This window comes from Podarcis liolepis (genome assembly GCF_965112155.1).
Source record: "Podarcis liolepis genome assembly, chromosome: 7".
In the NCBI taxonomy this organism is placed as follows: Eukaryota; Metazoa; Chordata; class Lepidosauria; order Squamata; family Lacertidae; genus Podarcis; species Podarcis liolepis.
In genome coordinates, this window is record NC_139561.1 from 17,097,012 (window position 1) to 17,115,005 (window position 17,994).

General features: G+C 47.9%; 1 long non-coding RNA gene across 3 annotated transcripts in view; it reads right to left on the reverse strand.

Moving 5' to 3' along the window:
• LOC310711197 overlaps positions 1-17,994 on the reverse strand; it is a 132,188-nt gene that overhangs the window by 67,861 nt on the left and 46,333 nt on the right. The window contains exon 3 of one of the 3 annotated variants that reach the window (XR_014528374.1): positions 15,010-15,391. The exons of the other annotated variants lie outside the window; for them this stretch is intronic. This is a non-coding gene — a long non-coding RNA (uncharacterized lncRNA). Of the gene's footprint in view, positions 1-15,009; positions 15,392-17,994 lie in introns of those variants that run through there. 3 annotated transcript variants of the gene reach the window in all.

Sequence of the window (17,994 nt, forward strand, 5' to 3'; positions counted from 1 at the left end):
GTACTTGCCGGGTCTCCTGTCCTAAACCTTGGAGATCTTTTGTTCCTCAGAGTGGACAATACTGAGCTATATGGACTGTCTCAGTATAAGACAGCTTCCTCTGTTTCTCTTTAAACCACCCCTTTATGAGAACCACAAAGACTAGGATTGTACTTGAGTTTGAGGGAAGGAATGTAGGCCTAGGTCCCTCGTACCTACGGGACCGCCTCTCCTGGTATGCCCCACGGAGGACCTTACGTTCCACAAATAACAACATTTTGGAGGTCCCAAGCCTCAAGGAGATTAGACTGACCTTGACAAGGACCAGGGCCTTTTCGGCCAGGGCGGCCTGGTGGAACACTGTGTCACAAAACAGCAGGGCCTTGCAGGATTTGACTTCTCTCTGCAGGGCCTGCAAGACGGAGCTGTTCTGCCAGGCCTTTGGTCAGGGTTCAGTCTGACTCCTTCTCCCCTTTCATAAGAACTTGCATGAAAGTGGCCTCCCAATTTTTCTCACAGACCCATATAAGTTCAACAGAAACAGTTGGGCCTGGTGAGCATTTAAGGTCCCCAACCCTAATCTGTGGGTTGCCATCTGATTGGATTTTATTTTGATCCTGATCTGGTTTTAGGATGTATTTCAATTGTTTGCCTGATGTTATGTTAATGTGTTATATGTTTGATGTTAGCCACTCTGAGTCTGGATTTGGCCAGGGAGGGCGGGGTATAAATAATAATAATAATAATAATAATAATAATAATAATAATAATAATAATATCTCAGTGTTAGAACATCTGCTTTGCATGCAGAAGCTCCAAGGTACCAAAGACTGTGGTGTCTAAACCACTGAGCCTATTGGGCTTGCCAATCAGAAGGTTGGCATTTCAAATTCCTGTGACGGGATGAACTCCCGATGCTCTGTCCTGGCTCCTCCCAACCTAGCAGTTCGAAAGCACGCCAGTGCAAGTAGATAAATAGGTACCACTGCAGAGGGAAGGTAAATGGCATTTCTGTGTGCTCTGGTTTCCATCACAGTGTTCCGTTGCACCAGAAGCAGTTTAGTCATGCTGGCCACATGACCCAGAAAGCTCTCTGTGGACAAATGCCAGTTCCCTTGGGCTGAAAAACGAGATGAGCCCCACAACCCCATAGTTGCCTTTGACTGGGCCTAACCATCCAGGGGTCCTTTACCTTTACCTTTTACCTAATCCCTGGCATCTGCAGGTGGGGATAGAAAAGAGCCCTGACTGAACCCCTGGAGAGCTACAACCAGTCAATTCATAGATAACATTGAAGAACCAATTGTTCGACTTGGCAGAGGGCAGCTTTCTATGAGTTGTTGAGATTTAGTTGTTATTGCCATTACCATAATTATTATTAATTATATTTATATCCTGCCCTTCCTCTGGGGCACCAAACAAAACAAGAGATAAATGAATTAACTCATCTAACAACATCTGAAAACAATTTCAGTTCACATGCCACTGGTAGCAAGTGCTAGTCCTACTCAGAGAAGACCCTACTCAGAGTAGATTCCTTGCAGTTAATGGACCTAAGATAGCCATGCCTCTTAACTTCAATGAGTCTACTCTGAGGAAGACAAGCATTGGATACCACCCTGCGTCTTAGGAGATCTGAGAGGAGTCCCACTAGACAGCAAGCAAAGGCCCATCTGGTGCAGTATCCTGTTCCCAGTGTGGCCATCCAGAAGTCCACAAGAAGCCCACAAGCAGGACCTGAGCACATTGGAGGCCCCTTGGATAGCCATGTTCAGTTTGAAACAGCAAATGACAACTCCTTGGCAACAGGATGGAGACCCCTTGTTAATATCAGTTCCTGGGAATCCCAAGTGTCATGGAGAGTGGCTGTTACCTTCAGGGCCTGCTTGTGGGCTTCTCCTTCAGTTGACTACTGTGAGAAGAGGATGCTGGACTAGATGGACCCCTGGCCTGATCCAGCTTCAGGGCTCTCCTTATATTCTTCTACTTACCGTCTTGCCTTGGGCTGAATCCTCAGCCTGGACCTCATCCAGAGCTATAATGGACCAGATCAGCAGCACAGCAACAAAGAGGGTGATGGAGAACTTCATGATGGCTTCACGCTGGTCAATGGAGTGGAAGAGCTTCTCCTTTGGTCTGTTCTGTCCCAGGTGACGGCACCAGCTCTTTATATATCCTTTCCTTCATGAGCAAGGAAGAATCTGGGTTTGTGCCCAGCCACTCAGCTGGTTTGTTTGTTTTTAATCAGGAGTGGCTTGGGTTGTGAGGTATTGTTGGCTAGGGAGCAGGAACAAAGTTATTTGGAACACCATTTACCACTGGTCTTGGCAGACATCTCTTTTCCACGTGGCCAGTTTCAGAGTTTGCTGGGGCCCTAATGGGTTATGAGGCTGTCATGGCTCAGATATTCCCTGGCCAATTAGGGGAAGAAAAACTGTACTGAACAGGGGGTTCCCTTCTATTTCCCCATCCCACAACATTTCCACTGCCACTAGGGTGATAATAACCTAAGAAATGCTCTGCTGGATCAGGCCAGTGGCCCATGCAGCTCTGCATCCCATCTTCACAGGGGCCAAGCCAGACCTGAGCACAAGAGCATTCTCTCTTCCTGGAAACCCAACAATTTATGTTTGGATGGGGGCTCAATTTTGTTGATGTAGATCAGCAAGTTAAGTAGAGGAGAATCTTTGGAGTTGGTTTTCAGGATGGTTCAGAAAAGGGCAGTCAAAATGTGGAAGGGAATAAAGTGACTCCCCTACAAGCAAAGGTTGCCTCATTTGAGACTTTTGGGTCCATAGAAAAAGTGAGTAAGAGGTGATGTCAGGGACTGGACAGTGAAGGAGGAATGGTGGAGACCGCCTCCCCCTCCTCCTGAACTTTCCAGAGAAGAGGAAGTCAGTGGTCTGTGGGAGGGCATAGCTCAGAGGCAGAGGAGGAGAGAAGCTGGGAAATAATGGGAGAGGAGCAGGAAGAAGAAGAAGCACCAGGGGAGAGGCAGCTGACAGACACAGTATCTTTAGTAAGCATGCCAGACACCACCACCCCCCCCAGAACCTGGAGGTCATTGAAAGTAGGAGAGCAGAGAGCTCAGAGGTAGAAGGCACAGATCAGCCACCGTAGGAATGACGTATAAGGGGAGAGATGGAGGGGTGGGGCTTAACTTGGAGAAACGCCATTATCTAAGAAAGATGGCATTGCTATCTCTCTCTCTGTGAATACAGTGGTACCTCGGGTTACATACGCTTCAGGTTACATACGCTTCAGGTTACACACTCCGCTAACCCAGAACTAGTGCTTCAGGTTAAGAACATTGCTTCAGGATGAGAACAGAAATCGTGCTCCGGCGGTGTGGCAGCAGCAGGAGGCCCCATTAGCTAAAGTGATGCTTCAGGTTAAGAACAGTTTCAGGTTAAGAACGGACCTCCGGAATGAATTAAGTACTTAACCTGAGGTACCACTGTATTGTATAAAAGACTTGGTAAGAACTCTCCTTGTTTCTCTCATACTTGGCTGCCTACTGTGGGAGGGATTGGATTCCCTGAAGCCTGACTGGTGACAATGATAGAAGCTTATAAAATTCCACATAGCATGGAGAAAATGAACAGAGGAAAGCTTTTCTCCCTCTCTGATAATACTAGAACTCATGGGCCTCCACTGAAGCTTAATTTTAATTAAGGTATGCAAGGGCTCTAGGGAGCTTCTCATTTGGGCTGAATAATTCATTAGAGGAATTTTAAATAAAGTGCACAAGGGTTCTGGGGAGCTTTTCATTTTGTGGGATTAATTGGCCAATCTTAATTAAAGTGCAAAAGGGGCTCCAGGGAGCTTTTCATCTTTGGTTCTCAGTTCATTTGGTTTATTGCAATTCAAAGTGCTTCTCGGCCCCAGGTTGCTTCTCCTCTTTGGCTAAGGTCATATAGATTTTGCTAAATATTTCATTTGTCTCATCTTAATTCCTAATTGTTTTGGCCTTTATCAACACACCTCTGCACCACTGGATCTCTGGGTTCTTATTCATTTTCCTCTGTAAGTTTTGCTCATAGCTGTCTACTTCTCGGAGGTACTCTTGTACTCATATTTATAGACCCAGGTCGGTGCTAAAGACTAGGCTTTTGCATCTAGATACCTTGGTTTGAGGTTTGGGTAGGCATCTTTGTTTTCCTTTAAAACTTGCTAGTGCAGACACTGCTGAACTATTTTGGTAATACTTCCGACTTACGTATTCAGGACAGGACCCGCCCTACTACTAGGCAATCCAAAACAGCTGGTGTAGACTTTACTGAACTATCTTATAAGGGTATTTGTCTCTAATTATGTCTGCTCAAGAGAACCAACAGACCCCCGCCGGATCTGGGTTGGCGCAGGGAAATCAGGAAGGGACCCAGGCCTTGGTAATGCCTTGTAACCTGCAGGCATTTGCCCAGTTCTTTTGAGGCGTTTTATAGACAATGCAAGTCTGCAGGCCAGTTGGCCTTGCCTCCTGTGCTGCCCTCGCAAGAATGCATCCCCGATGCCCCCCTTTGTGATTTGGATCGCCTCAGCACTTCAGCTGCCAGCGCGGCCACACTGAGGTTGAGCAATGATTCAGCAAACTGTCCCAACACGCGGTCGCAATCGTCCAGTGCAGGCAAGTCAAAAGGGGGTCAGAAGGGTGGTAAGGCTGGCAAGGCAAACGCTAGAGGCCCTAATACTACTAACCCCCACAAGGATGTAGGCATCCCTAGACTTTTGCAGGATGCACCACCGCAAGCTGCTGCAGCAGAAGGCGCGTCAGGTTCCTCTTCTGACGAGGAGGCGCAGGAGCACCAGGGCGACCAGGTAACCAGCGTTCCAACACCGGTCCCAGGCGAGGGCCAAGCTGAAAGGGGAAGGAAAAAAGAAAGCATACCTCTAAGAAGAGCAAGAGAAGCAGACAGTTGGAGTCTGAGGAGGGATCAGGTACCTCATCATCAGATACTGATAGCAACACACCTATGGAGGAGTACTGGGGTTGGGGGGAAGACAGCTCAGGGCTCCCCTTATAGGTGTAAGAAAGAAGGGCTAATTCATACCACGAGTCCTTCAATGGTTCCCTGGAATGGAAGGATGGTGCTTTAGTCCAGGATGTAAAAACATCTACAAATTTATCTACTGATTTTATCCTGGGGAATCATTTGTCTCAAAGAAAGAGGACCAAAATACTTAACGGTGATTTCATTGACATATTTACTTTGTTGCCCCCAGCTAAGATGACCGGGAAGGGGAAAAGGAAGTGTAGCTACGGCAAGTGGCATTATAGAACACCACGAGCCGAGCATAACTTGGAAAATTGGCTAGACGGGTTCCAGGTGTTCATGGGTGTGGTCAGCGCAGCTTATCCTAAACGTGTGATGCATCTAATAGCTTACTTAGCACATGTCAGGAGGGCACGGGAATTAGCAGGGGAGACTGCTGCTCTAAATTATGATGAGGATTTCCGTAGAAACGCTTCTCTGTTATCATCTACACGTTGGGATTTGAGGGACCAAAATTATTGGATGGAGCACGTCGGTCCCTACGTAGAGAAGAAGTCCCAGGATTCGTCCAAATTTGGAAAGGCCAACTCAAAGCAGAGGTGGCTGTGCTGGGAATTCAACAAAGGGGTTTGTACGAGGCCTATCTATAAGTATAGCCACGAGTGTGAAAAATGTCTCGGCAACCACCCAGCCACTGCTTGCATCAAAGGAAGGCAGCCCTTTTGGGGCGGGAGAGGCTTCTCCAACTAGCGTGCTAGAGGCTCCCATGGTGCTTCCTTCTGACCACAGCGTAACCAATAATAACTTGGAACTCGGCCTGGCCTTTTCTCCCATTAAGCTGACCCCTTTAAAAATACTTTTAGCCCTCTACCCCAACAGGACAGCAGCACTATATCTTTGGGAAAGTTTTAGTTTAGGCTTTAGGATTCCACTCACCTTTCCCACCAGTTCAGGTGACCCACCAAATCAGAAATCAGTCAGAGAAATGCCCGAAGTTGCGCACAATAAAATTTTCAATGAGATAAGAGCAGGTAGGGTTGCCGGTCCCGAAAGGAGGGTCTGTCAATGATGCGATACCTCAAGAACTCTGCTCTGTGAGATATGCTTCCTTTGACCAAGCGGTCAAACTTAATTGCAAATTTGGAAAAGGCGCGTTGCTGGCAAAATGCGATATCGAGTCTGCGTTTCAACTCCTGCCAGTCCACCCAGAGGATTTCCGGTGGCTGGGCTTTAAATTCAAGGGGGCATACTTCGTAGACAAGGCAATGCCCATGGGCTGCTGAGTAGCCTGCGCAGCCTTTGAGGCATTCAGTACCTTCTTGGACTGGGCACTTCGTTATAGAACAGGCTCGGAGGGTGTGCTGCACTTCTTGGACGACTTTATCCTCATGGCTGATAATAGACCAAAGTGCTCGGCCCTTCTGGAAGCCTTCACGACTTTAGCAGTTGAGCTGGGGGTGCCATTGGCCGCAGACAAAACAGAGGGCCCAGCTACAATTATGGTTTACTTGGGTATTGAATTGGATACTGTCGCCCAAACCTCAAAGCTTCCCAGAGAAAAATTAATTGCACTCAGAGACCTTATTTGGCAACTTCTTCCCCTAAGGAAAGTAACCCTCAGGCAGATTCAGTCACTGCTTGGTCATTTAAACTTTGCTTGCCGTGTGGTTTCCCCTGGCCGCCCATTTTGCGTCCGCCTCGCGAGGCTATCAGCTGGTATGCGATCACCTCATCACAGGGTTCACCTATCAAAAGAGGTAAACTCCGATCTGGAAGTCTGGTTGAAGTTTTTGGAAAGTTATAATGGAATTTCCCTGTGGCAGGATAACATGTCGCTGCAGGTTGACTTTCAGGTGCATTCAGATGCTTCAGGCTCTCTAGGGTTCGGTGTTTACTTCAGGGGACAATGGTGTGCACAGCACTGGCCCGCAGCCTGGCAGGGGGGGGGAGTTTCCAATAACCAGAGATTTAACCTTCTTGGAATTCTTCCCGATCATAGTGGCAGTGCACTTGTGGTCTAAAGAATTTAGTAACCATAGGGTATGCTTTCACACCGATAACCAGGCAGTAGTATCAGTCCTATCCAAGCAGGCCGCCCGGTCACCAAGGGTGGGGGCCCTTCTACGCTCCTTTGTCCTCTTGTGTTTAGAGCTCAATGTCCATTTTTCTGCCAAATTTGTGCCTGGTGTTAATAATGACATCGTGGATGCCGTATCTCGTTTTCAGATGCACCGCTTCCGCTCGTTAGCACCGGGCGCGCACCAGCTTCCACAGCCGTTCCCGGAGCACCTATTCAGCCTTGGGAACTAGAAGTGATGCCGGGAATATTAGCCTCGGTGGCGCCTTCCACTTTAAGATCTTATGAGAAAGCTTCGTTGGATTTCCTAAAATTCCGCAGTAAATCCTACACCACTAGAATCAATTCCCTTCCCATCAAGTCTGAGGTTCTTTCCTACTTAGTACATCTGAGACGCGTGGGCCGCGCCCCAAAAACCCTTAACATACAGATGGTGGCAATATCATTCTTTTGCAAGGCAGTTTATTCTTCTGACCCATGTGGCGACTTCATGGTGCAAAAGGCCTTGGAGGGCTGGCGTAGATTGCAGCCCCCCAGCTGCGATAACAGAAGGCCAATATCGTTTGACATCCTTTACCAGATCCATAAAAAATTGAGAACTGTTTACTGGTCTAAGTACGAGGCCCGCTTATTCTCAGCAGCGTATTCCATTGCCTTTTTTGGCGCACTCCACATTGGGGAGGTAGTATATGAGGCTGGCCAACGCTGTTCTTCCCGAGGCTTACTGTTGAGCGATGTCACGCTATCGTGGCAGGATCTAGTCTTGCAGATACGCAGTTCTAAAACAGACCAGTACGGGAGGGGGGCTTTAATTCGGCTTTTGGCGACCGGTAAATCGGGTCCATGCCCGGTTAAGGAGACTAGGCGCTTCCTGTTTTTGAGAGCTAATATGGCAGGGCCACTCTTGATTCATGCGGATGGCTCACCCCTGACTCGGCACCAGTTCACTCGTGTCATGTGTTTAACAATTGCAGCATGCGGCTTACCCCCCGCTGATTTCGCGGCGCACTCATTTTGCATAGGGGCGGCCACCACGGCAATGCACCTGGGCCTGACTGCAGGGAGGATTAAGGATCTAGGCTGTTGGAAATCAGATGCTTAAAAGTGTTATGTGAGAAAAAAATTATGACTGCTCACCGGGGGTAACCTGACCTTGGCCTGTTGTTTCAATTCTTACAGGAACTATGAGGGCGCGCATCTGGATAATTGGGCATAGCACTGTGTATTGGGCCAAGGTCCGCACCATCAATGCCGGTCTCGGGCCGCACCTCAACTTACCTGCAGACATTACTATTTCCTGGATCTCCCGGAGGGGAATGAGCTGGGCAGAAATGCTGCCCACAGTTAGGGCCAAAGCGGCAGTGGAGGGTCCCCCAAATGCTTTAATAATTCAATTAGGTGAAAATGATTTAGCTTATCGAAAGGCAGTCGATTTGATGTGGCATATTTATGGCGACTTAAAGAACTGAAGGCCTCTTACCCAGACATAATCATTCTGTGGGCATCACTGATGGAGAGGCGGGTTTGGAGAGATAGCCGGTGCCCGATAGCCATAAATAGGGCTAGGAGAGCCTTGGATCGGGCGGTGGTGCATAGAGTGGCAGTCTTGGGTGGTCGGGTCATTGACCACCATGGCATTCGTTTCAGCAATGAGGCCCTCTACTGGTCTGATGGCGTGCATCTGTCGGATGCGGGACATGCCATATGGCTGACTGATATAGCAAAAGGGATCAGGGATTGGTTGCAGGCATGAGGGTATTGGAGGCAAGCTTTGCTCGAGTGGCGGTTAGGCATTGGTAAGAAGGGGTTAAGAGGATGTGTGGGGGGGGGGAAACGCCATCACCTCCCCCCAAAATCTAAGGGTAGTCCATTAAAGGATTCGAGGGGGGCGTTGCCCTGTCCGAAGCCTATGGAGGTGAGGGCCTAAGGCACCCCCTGAGTGGTGACCCTGGGGGAGTTCCTAGTTGACGTGCCTCAGCAGGACTCCCCCTTCTGGTGTTAACCCATGCCTGTCTTCATGCAATTGGGCTGGAGCCGGTTAGTCGTTAGGACCAATGCCTAAGCCAATACCTCTCATTCCTGCAATCAATAAAGTCGTGGCCTAATTCGCCCATTTAACCTTAATACTTGGTGTCCTGTGTCATTATTTCTTCTTGCTGGGGGACAGGAACTCACCACGCAAATAGGAAGTCCGGCGGTTGTGGATCCTGTCCAATGCCCTGCTGGGGGCTGGGGGCCATGGCACGACCCCCGGTGACATCAGGGGAGAGCTTACAGTTGTATTTGCTTCAACAGGCTCCCCCTACTGGTGGTTAACCCTTGCTAGACTCACCCCTCCTTGAGGGGTTTCGCTGTTTCTTCCACTGCCTAAGCCAGTACCTCTCACATGCTGTAATCAATAAAGTTGTGGCCTTTTCTAGCCCATTAACCTAAAATACTGTGTCCATGTGTCTTTCTTATTCCCAAGCGAAGGGGGCAGGTCCTCAAATCATAATTCTCTGCCCCTGGAAATGGTGGCAGGCCAGATGTGGAATGCAGGCCAGATATCCCCACTTGCTGGTGTACAGGACTGAGCTGGGATCAAGGGCACCAATTCAAGGACGTATCTGATTGGGTAAAGTTTTGGCCATTAAATATGGAGCAGGAAGAAAAACCAAGGGCATGGCGTTATGCCTCAGCCTCATCAACTCTGTTCTTTCCACATGGCCAGCACCAGATATTGCCAGCGCCATGTTCCGTTGAGAGGCACATCCACCAAGACAGAAGAAATGAGTCATATAACTTTAGAGTTGGTGAGCTGTAATATTGGGAAATAATCCATAATGAATTGGGGAAAAAAATGTTTAAAAGTACTTTCCCAAAAAAACAAGGGTCATTTTTGTTGGGGATAATTCAGACAAGAATTCCCAGGTGTCAGCAAAAGTTATTTATGTATGCCACTACAGTGGCCCATGTTTTGTTAGCCCAAAATGGAAAATGAGCGAGGTCCCAATGAAAGAAGAATGGCAACTTAAATTAAAAATTTACATTAAATTTTCTGTTTTACAATTTAGAATATTCATTTAAACCACCTTGAAATATCAATGACTTCCCTTCTTCTCTTTCCATGGTTAATTTTGCATAATACAAATCCCTGCATATTTTACATCAACCAAACCATTCAGTATTCCATTACATCCATCAAAACTTATTTACACTGTTGAATTTATCTTAATGCTGCCAACGTTTTCAAGTGTACACAATCTCCCCCCATATATTCAGTAAACATTCTCCAATCTTCTCTAAACATATGTTCTTCTGGTTCTCTTATTCTATGTGTTAGGTCTGCAAACTGCAGATATTCCATCCGCTTATATTTCTATTCTTTTTCTTTAATTTGGACCTTGCTCGTTTTCCATTTTGGGCTAACAACACACGGGCCGCTGTAGTGGCATACAGTACATAAATATCCTTTTTTGACACCTGGAAATTTCTGTCTGAATTATCCCCAACAAAAAGAACCCTTGTTTTTTTGGCAAGTACTTTTAAACATTTTTTTCAACTCATTATGGATTATTTCCCAATATTATAGCTCACCAACTCTAAAGTTAAATGACTCATTTCTTCTGTCTTGGAGGATGTGCCTCTCAATGGAACACGGTGCTGGTAATATCTGGTGTTGGCCATGTGGAAAGAACAGAGTTGATGAGGCTGAGGCATAACCCTTGGTTTTTCTTCCTGCTCCATATTTAATGGCCAAAACCTTTCCCGATCAGATACGCCCTTGAATGGGTGTCCTTGATCCCAGCTCAGTCCTGTACACCAAGAAGTGGGGATATCTGGCCTGCACTCCACATCTGGCCTGCCACCATTTCCAGGGGCAGAGAATTGCATGCATCTGTGGATTAGATACAGAGAGCAAGGACATTTTTATTGGCGACACTGCATATTGACTGGATGATGTGCACAATGCCCAGAGAATGTGCAAATATTTCCTCAAGTATTTCTGCAGGCTCAGTTAGATATTATCTATTATGGCTTGGTCTCAGATCAGGCTCCTGGCAGTTTCTGCTGCTGCCCATGTGGAACTAACACAGATGATGGAAAATGGTATGCTCATTAATTTTCTTTCTGCTTCATAGACACTAAACCTGAATGACCAAAATTCTTCCTGATTAGATATCCCCCTCACATTGGTGGACTTTGATCTAGGTCATTATGAGCTCTTTGTGGGTTATGAGCTCTTTGTAATGTGTGTGGGCATTATTGTCTTGGAAGAAGTTTAGTAGGGCCAGTTCTGGGGTGACTTTTAATACTTGCTTGGTTATTTTGAGGAGGCTCGAAGCCATCATCTAAGACAGGGCATTCTTTAAGGTGGTTCTTCCCTGCATAACCATTCAGGAACACCTTCCTGTGTACAGCCATCATGGAAAATATCAGCTGTCCTGCTTTCAAGCCTGGTGCTCTTCTGGTCTGTGATGAGAGCCACAAATGAAGCAGCAGCTCAGCCCAGGGGAATTTGAGTAGAAGGAGCAGCTGTTCTTCCAGGCACCAGAAATTTGGGGGAAAGAGCTGGAGGGCTGCACCCAATGTTCATGCTCCTCAGAGTAGATCCATTATAATGAATGCACGTCATGTGGAACCATTGATTATGCTGGTTGGAGCTCTTGGGAGGTGGAATCAAGCACAATCTGGAGGACCAATGGTTCCCATACTCTGGTGTAAAAGCTGCTGGGGTGGACATGATCGCTATCATGAGAATTGGGGTTGCTTGTGTGTAAACCTCCAGCTGTTCCAATTGCTTAGGGGTGGTTGCGTCTTTCCCTGGCTGAGCAGCCCTTTTGCGCGGCTGCCTCAGTCGCTGGTAGAATCCGTCAGTGGGTGTCTCCTAAATTTCATCCAGCATAAGAATTTCTTAACGGACAACCTCCTCCTCGCCTCTCTGCGCGGAAGCCTTCTGCGCAGAGTGGGCGTGCCAAGCGGTGGTCCTCCACTCTCCTCACTGACTTCACTGGAAGAGTCTCGGAGCCTCCCCTCCGAAGTGCTCTCTGCCTCTCCCTTCTTCCTGGTGTCACCTGGACTTCTTTCCCCAGAGGACGTTCTCTCTCTTCCCTTACTAGTTCCCTCTCCGGCAGAATCTGGGAGCCTAGCCTCTCCACTCTGCTCCGATGTCCGTTCCCTGACAATCGCCTATGGGTGTGGACCCAATAATTAGGTGGATGAAGGTGATCTCAGGGTGTCCCCCTCCTGAGTCAAAATGTGAGGTCAGTTGTTTTGTTTCCTTGTACAATGCTTAGAGATTATCAAAATGATGCAGTCTACAAACTATTCAAAACAACAACAACAAATTCCTCTTCAGTGTGACTAGCATCCTGCAAAGCCTCATGCCACTTTGTTTCTGAGCTTCACTGTGCTGCATAACACTATGCTCAGTGCTATTTTTCTAGGAAAAGAAGTGCCAGAACTCACAATGAAGTCACATTCTCTTAGAATGGCAATGGCACCAACCTGAGAGGTTTGGGAACCTTTCGGTTCCGGCTGAAAAAAAGCCCCATCTATGTTTGCCAAACTAAAATCTCTCTGTTCATCTAGATCCCTGGACTTTGCAAGGAGACAATGTGGTGCATTGGTTAGCGTGTTGGACTAGGTTCCTGGAAGACCAAGCTTCAAACCATGAAGCTCATTGGGTGACCCTGAGCCAGTCATTGCCTCTCAGGCTTACCTACCTCACAGGGTTGTTGTGGGGATTAAATGAGGAGTGGCAGAACCATGTACACCATCTTCAGCTCCTTGGAGAAAAAGGTGGGATAGAAATGCAATAAATAAAGAAAATAAAACAATCAGTAGCCATGGATGGCCTTTTGGTGGTATCCACTGTGAGTCCTTCTCAGAATAGAACCACCAAAATGAATGAACATGAGCAATTGGGTCCATCACCTTCAGTGGATACACTTTGAGAAGAACATAATTAGGCAGAAACCCTAATTTCTGAAGGCGGTGAAGGTCCTGTGTGAGTGCCTGGAGGCGGTTGGAGGATGGATGGCGGCTAATGGATTGAAGTTGAATCCTGACAAGACAGAAGTACTGTTTTTGGGGGACAGGGGGCGGGCTGGTGTGGAGGACTCCCTGGTCCTGAATGGGGTAACTGTGCCCCTGAAGGACCAGGTGCGTAGCCTGGGAGTCATTTTGGACTCACAGCTGTCCATGGAGGCACAGGTCAATTCTGTATCCAGGGCAGCTGTTTACCAACTCCACCTGGTACGCAGGCTGAGACCCTACCTGCCCGCTGACTGTCTGGCCAGAGTGGTGCATGCTCTAGTTATCTCCCGCTTGGACTACTGCAATGCGCTCTACGTGGGGCTACCTTTGAAGGTGACTCGGAAACTACAGCTAATCCATAATGCGGCAGCTAGACTGGTGACTGGGGGCGGCCGCCGAGACCACATAACACCGGTCTTGAAAGACCTACATTGGCTCCCAGTACGTTTCCGAGCACAATTCAAAGTGTTGGTGTTGACCTTTAAAGCCCTAAACGGCTTCGGCCCAGTATACCTGAAGGAGCGTCTCCACCCCCATCGTTCTGCCCGGACACTGAGGTCCAGCGCCGAGGGCCTTCTGGCGGTTCCCTCATTGCGAGAAGCGAAGCTACAGGGAACCAGGCAGAGGGCCTTTTCGGTGGTGGCGCCCGCCCTGTGGAATGCCCTCCCATCGGATGTCAAGGTGATGGACAACTACCTGACATTCAGAAAACATCTTAAGGCAGCCCTATTCAGGGAAGCTTTTAATGTATGATATTTTAGTGTTTTGGGGTTTCTGTGGAAGCCGCCCAGAGTGGCTGGGGAAACCCAGCCAGATGGGCGGGGAACAAATAATAAATTATTATTATTATTATTATTATTATTATTATTATTATTATTATTATTATCAATGAATTAGACTAATCCACTTTTCATGCCGTCCAAGCTGGTGACTATCAGTACCTTTTGTGGGACTGAGGTCCATAGTTGACCTATACAGTTTATTTCCTTTGTCCTGAATCTTCTGGCATTCAGCTTCATTGGACAGCCCTGACTCCGTTCTAGCATTATGAGAGAAGACTGTCCATAAAAATGGAAAGCTGAATGTCTGTATGTCATGATGAGGACATTGTCTCAATGTTCTGAACATAGAAGTAAATAATCTGTGGACACAAGAAGAACCTGGTTGCTGGATCAGGCCAAAGTTCCTAAATTATTAGCATAGGGACACAATAATGGCCATGCTACATCTGAGCTTCAGCAATCAGCTCAGACCTCTTTACATGCTGAGTTTCTGAGGGAGACTGAGGGAAGAACCATAGGCCTGATTCCCTAGCTCCTCCCAAGGTGAGCTAAGCCTGGCAGGACAGCTTACTCAATGGTCTTAACCCCTTTATGCCTTAAGTAGACTTAAGCATATTGGTTACATGAGGCTGGTTAGCCCACAGAACTTCGCAGCCAAGAGGGAGCGTAAGGAAGGGGACTATCTTTCAGATATTTGGAGCCTGACTCCTTTAGGGCTTTGAACACAAATAGAAGTACATTGAATTGAGCCTGGAATCAAACGGGCAACTGATGCATCTGGTTTATATGTGATGAAAATGGAACTCCTGCTAGTAATCTGGCTGATATATTATGAATCAACGGAAGTTTCTGAGTTGTCTTCAAGGGTAGCCCCATGTAGAACACTTTGCAGAGGTTCAGCCTGGAAGTTACCAGAACATGGAGCACAGAGGTCAAGTCATCTGTGTCCAAAAGGGGCCATAGCTGGTGAACCAGCTGGAGCTGGAAAAAAGCACTCCTTGCCAAGGCCACCTGAGCCTCCAATGACAATCACAGCTCAGTGGGGCAGCCCTAGTGAATAAACCTCTTCTACTTGAAACTCAACTGACGTGACATTAATCCAAGGTAAAAACAGACACAGAGAAATGCTGGATGACCTTTATTTTTTTGAGTGGGCCATTGCAATTGATGCCTCAGTGCTGGGTTCCTTCTGCATGGAGAGAAATTAGTGGTGATGGGCTGATGTTTGAAGACCTTGTGCTGAACCTCTGAGCATCTTTGGGAGGAGGGAGCGGTCGGAGGTTAGATCAAAATGAACTGGAGCATCGCAGGGTCTGGTTGCAGAAGTGGAGGTGCCTTGAGGAGGGCCAGCAGCAGGCAGGAAGGACATGTTGCTATGACATAGCCACTGGGTGGTCTGGTGCAGGCTGATATTCCTTAGGCTTGCCAGCATTTGTGATAGCATTAAATATCCCTTTCAAAAGTAGGCCTGCCTCAACTCCATTCCCGTTTACCTTTGGGGTACCTCTCCTGATTGTAGGAACCACATTATACAATGCCCCCTGTTGGTAGCAAAGAGAAGATAGTTGATATCACGACCCAGCATCTGCAGACACCCTTCCTCGTGTTACAAGTGTGGAGTGGAACCTTTGTCCCTCTGGTCAAGAGTGGAAGAGACTATCCTCTTCCACTGCAAACTGTACTCAGTGTTAGAGCATCTACCTTGCAGGCCAAAAGGCCCAAATTCAATCTACAATGGCATTCCCAGGTGTACTTGCCGGGTCTCCTGTCCTAAACCTTGGAGATCTTTTGTTCCTCAGAGTGGACAATACTGAGCTATATGGACTGTCTCAGTATAAGACAGCTTCCTCTGTTTCTCTTTAAACCACCCCTTTATGAGAACCACAAAGACTAGGATTGTACTTGAGTTTGAGGGAAGGAATGTAGGCCTAGGTCCCTCGTACCTACGGGACCGCCTCTCCTGGTATGCCCCACGGAGGACCTTACGTTCCACAAATAACAACATTTTGGAGGTCCCGGGCACCAAACAAAACAAGAGATAAATGAATTAACTCATCTAACAACATCTGAAAACAATTTCAGTTCACATGCCACTGGTAGCAAGTGCTAGTCCTACTCAGAGAAGACCCTACTCAGAGTAGATTCCTTGCAGTTAATGGACCTAAGATAGCCATGCCTCTTAACTTCAATGAGTCTACTCTGAGGAAGACAAGCATTGGATACCACCCTGTGTCTTAGGAGATCTGAGAGGAGTCCCACTAGACAGCAAGCAAAGGCCCATCTGGTGCAGTATCCTGTTCCCAGTGTGGCCATCCAGAAGTCCACAAGAAGCCCACAAGCAGGACCTGAGCACATTGGAGGCCCCTTGGATGGCCATGTTCAGTTTGAAACAGCAAATGACAACTCCTTGGCAACAGGATGGAGACCCCTTGTTAATATCAGTTCCTGGGAATCCCAAGTGTCAGGGAGAGTGGCTGTTACCTTCAGGGCCTGCTTGTGGGCTTCTCCTTCAGTTGACTACTGTGAGAAGAGGATGCTGGACTAGATGGACCCCTGGCCTGATCCAGCTTCAGGGCTCTCCTTATATTCTTCTACTTACCGTCTTGCCTTGGGCTGAATCCTCAGCCTGGACTTCATCCAGAGCTATAATGGACCAGATCAGCAGCACAGCAACAAAGAGGGTGATGGCGAACTTCATGATGACTTCACGCTGGTCAATGGAGTGGAAGAGCTTCTCCTTTGGTCTGTTCTGTCCCAGGTGACGGCACCAGCTCTTTATATACCCTTTCCTTCATGAGCAAGGAAGAATCTGGGTTTGTGCCCAGCCACTCAGCTGGTTTGTTTGTTTTTAATCAGGAGTGGCTTGGGTTGTGAGGTATTGTTGGCTAGGGAGCAGGAACAAAGTTATTTGGAACACCATTTACCACTGGTCTTGGCAGACATCTCTTTTCCACGTGGCCAGTTTCAGAGTTTGCTGGGGCCCTAATGGGTTATGAGGCTGTCATGGCTCAGATATTCCCTGTCCAATTAGGGGAAGAAAAACTGTACTGAACAGGGGGTTCCCTTATATTTCCCCATCCCACAACATTTCCACTGCCACTAGGGTGATAATAACCTAAGAAATGCTCTGCTGGATCAGGCCAGTGGCCCATGCAGCTCAGCATCCCATCTTCACAGGGGCCAAGCCAGACCTGAGCACAAGAGCATTCTCTCTTCCTGGAAACCCAACAATTTATGCTTGGATGGGGGCTCAATTTTGTTGATGGAGATCAGCAAGTTAAGTAGAGGAGAATCTTTGGAGTTGGTTTTCAGGATGGTTCAGAAAAGGGCAGCCAAAATGTGGAAGGGAATAAAGTGACTCCCCTACAAGCAAAGGTTGCCTCATTTGAGACTTTTGGGTCCATAGAAAAAGTGAGTAAGAGGTGATGTCAGGGACTGGACAGTGGAGGAGGAATGGTCGAGACCACCTCCCCTTCCTCCAGAACTTTCCAGAGAAGAGGAAGTCAGTGGTCTGTGGGAGGGCATAGCTCAGAGGCAGAGGAGGAGAGAAGCTGGGAAATAATGGGAGAGGAGCAGGAAGAAGAAGAAGCACCAGGGGAGAGACAGCTGACAGACTCAGTATCTTTAGTAAGCATGCCAGACACCACCACCCCCAGAACCTGGAGGTCATTGAAAGTAGGAGAGCAGAGAGCTCAGAGGTAGAAGGCACAGATCAGCCACCATAGGAATGACGTATAAGGGGAGAGATGGAGGGGTGGGGCTTAACTTGGAGAAATGCCATTATCTAAGAAAGATGGCATTGCTATCTCTTTCTCTGTGAATTCAGTGGTAGCTCGGGTTACATACGCTTCAGGTTACATACGTGTCAGGGAACTGCCATCGGAGGAACAGGTGGGGGAAGGGCTCACAGAGGCTGGGAGGGAGTCAGCAGCGAAAGCAGGGACCAGCAGGGGGAGAGATGGGTCTCTGGAGGAAGGTCTCATGAATGCGGAGAGAGACGCAGCAGCTAAAGCAGGAACTAGCAGGGAAGAGGGAGGGCTCAGGGAGACGTCCAGCGAGAACAGCGGGGAGGTGTCAGAAGCTCCCATAGGGAGACCCATTCCTCGCAGGAAGCTGTCACGTCGTGAATCCAGGAGACGTGTTT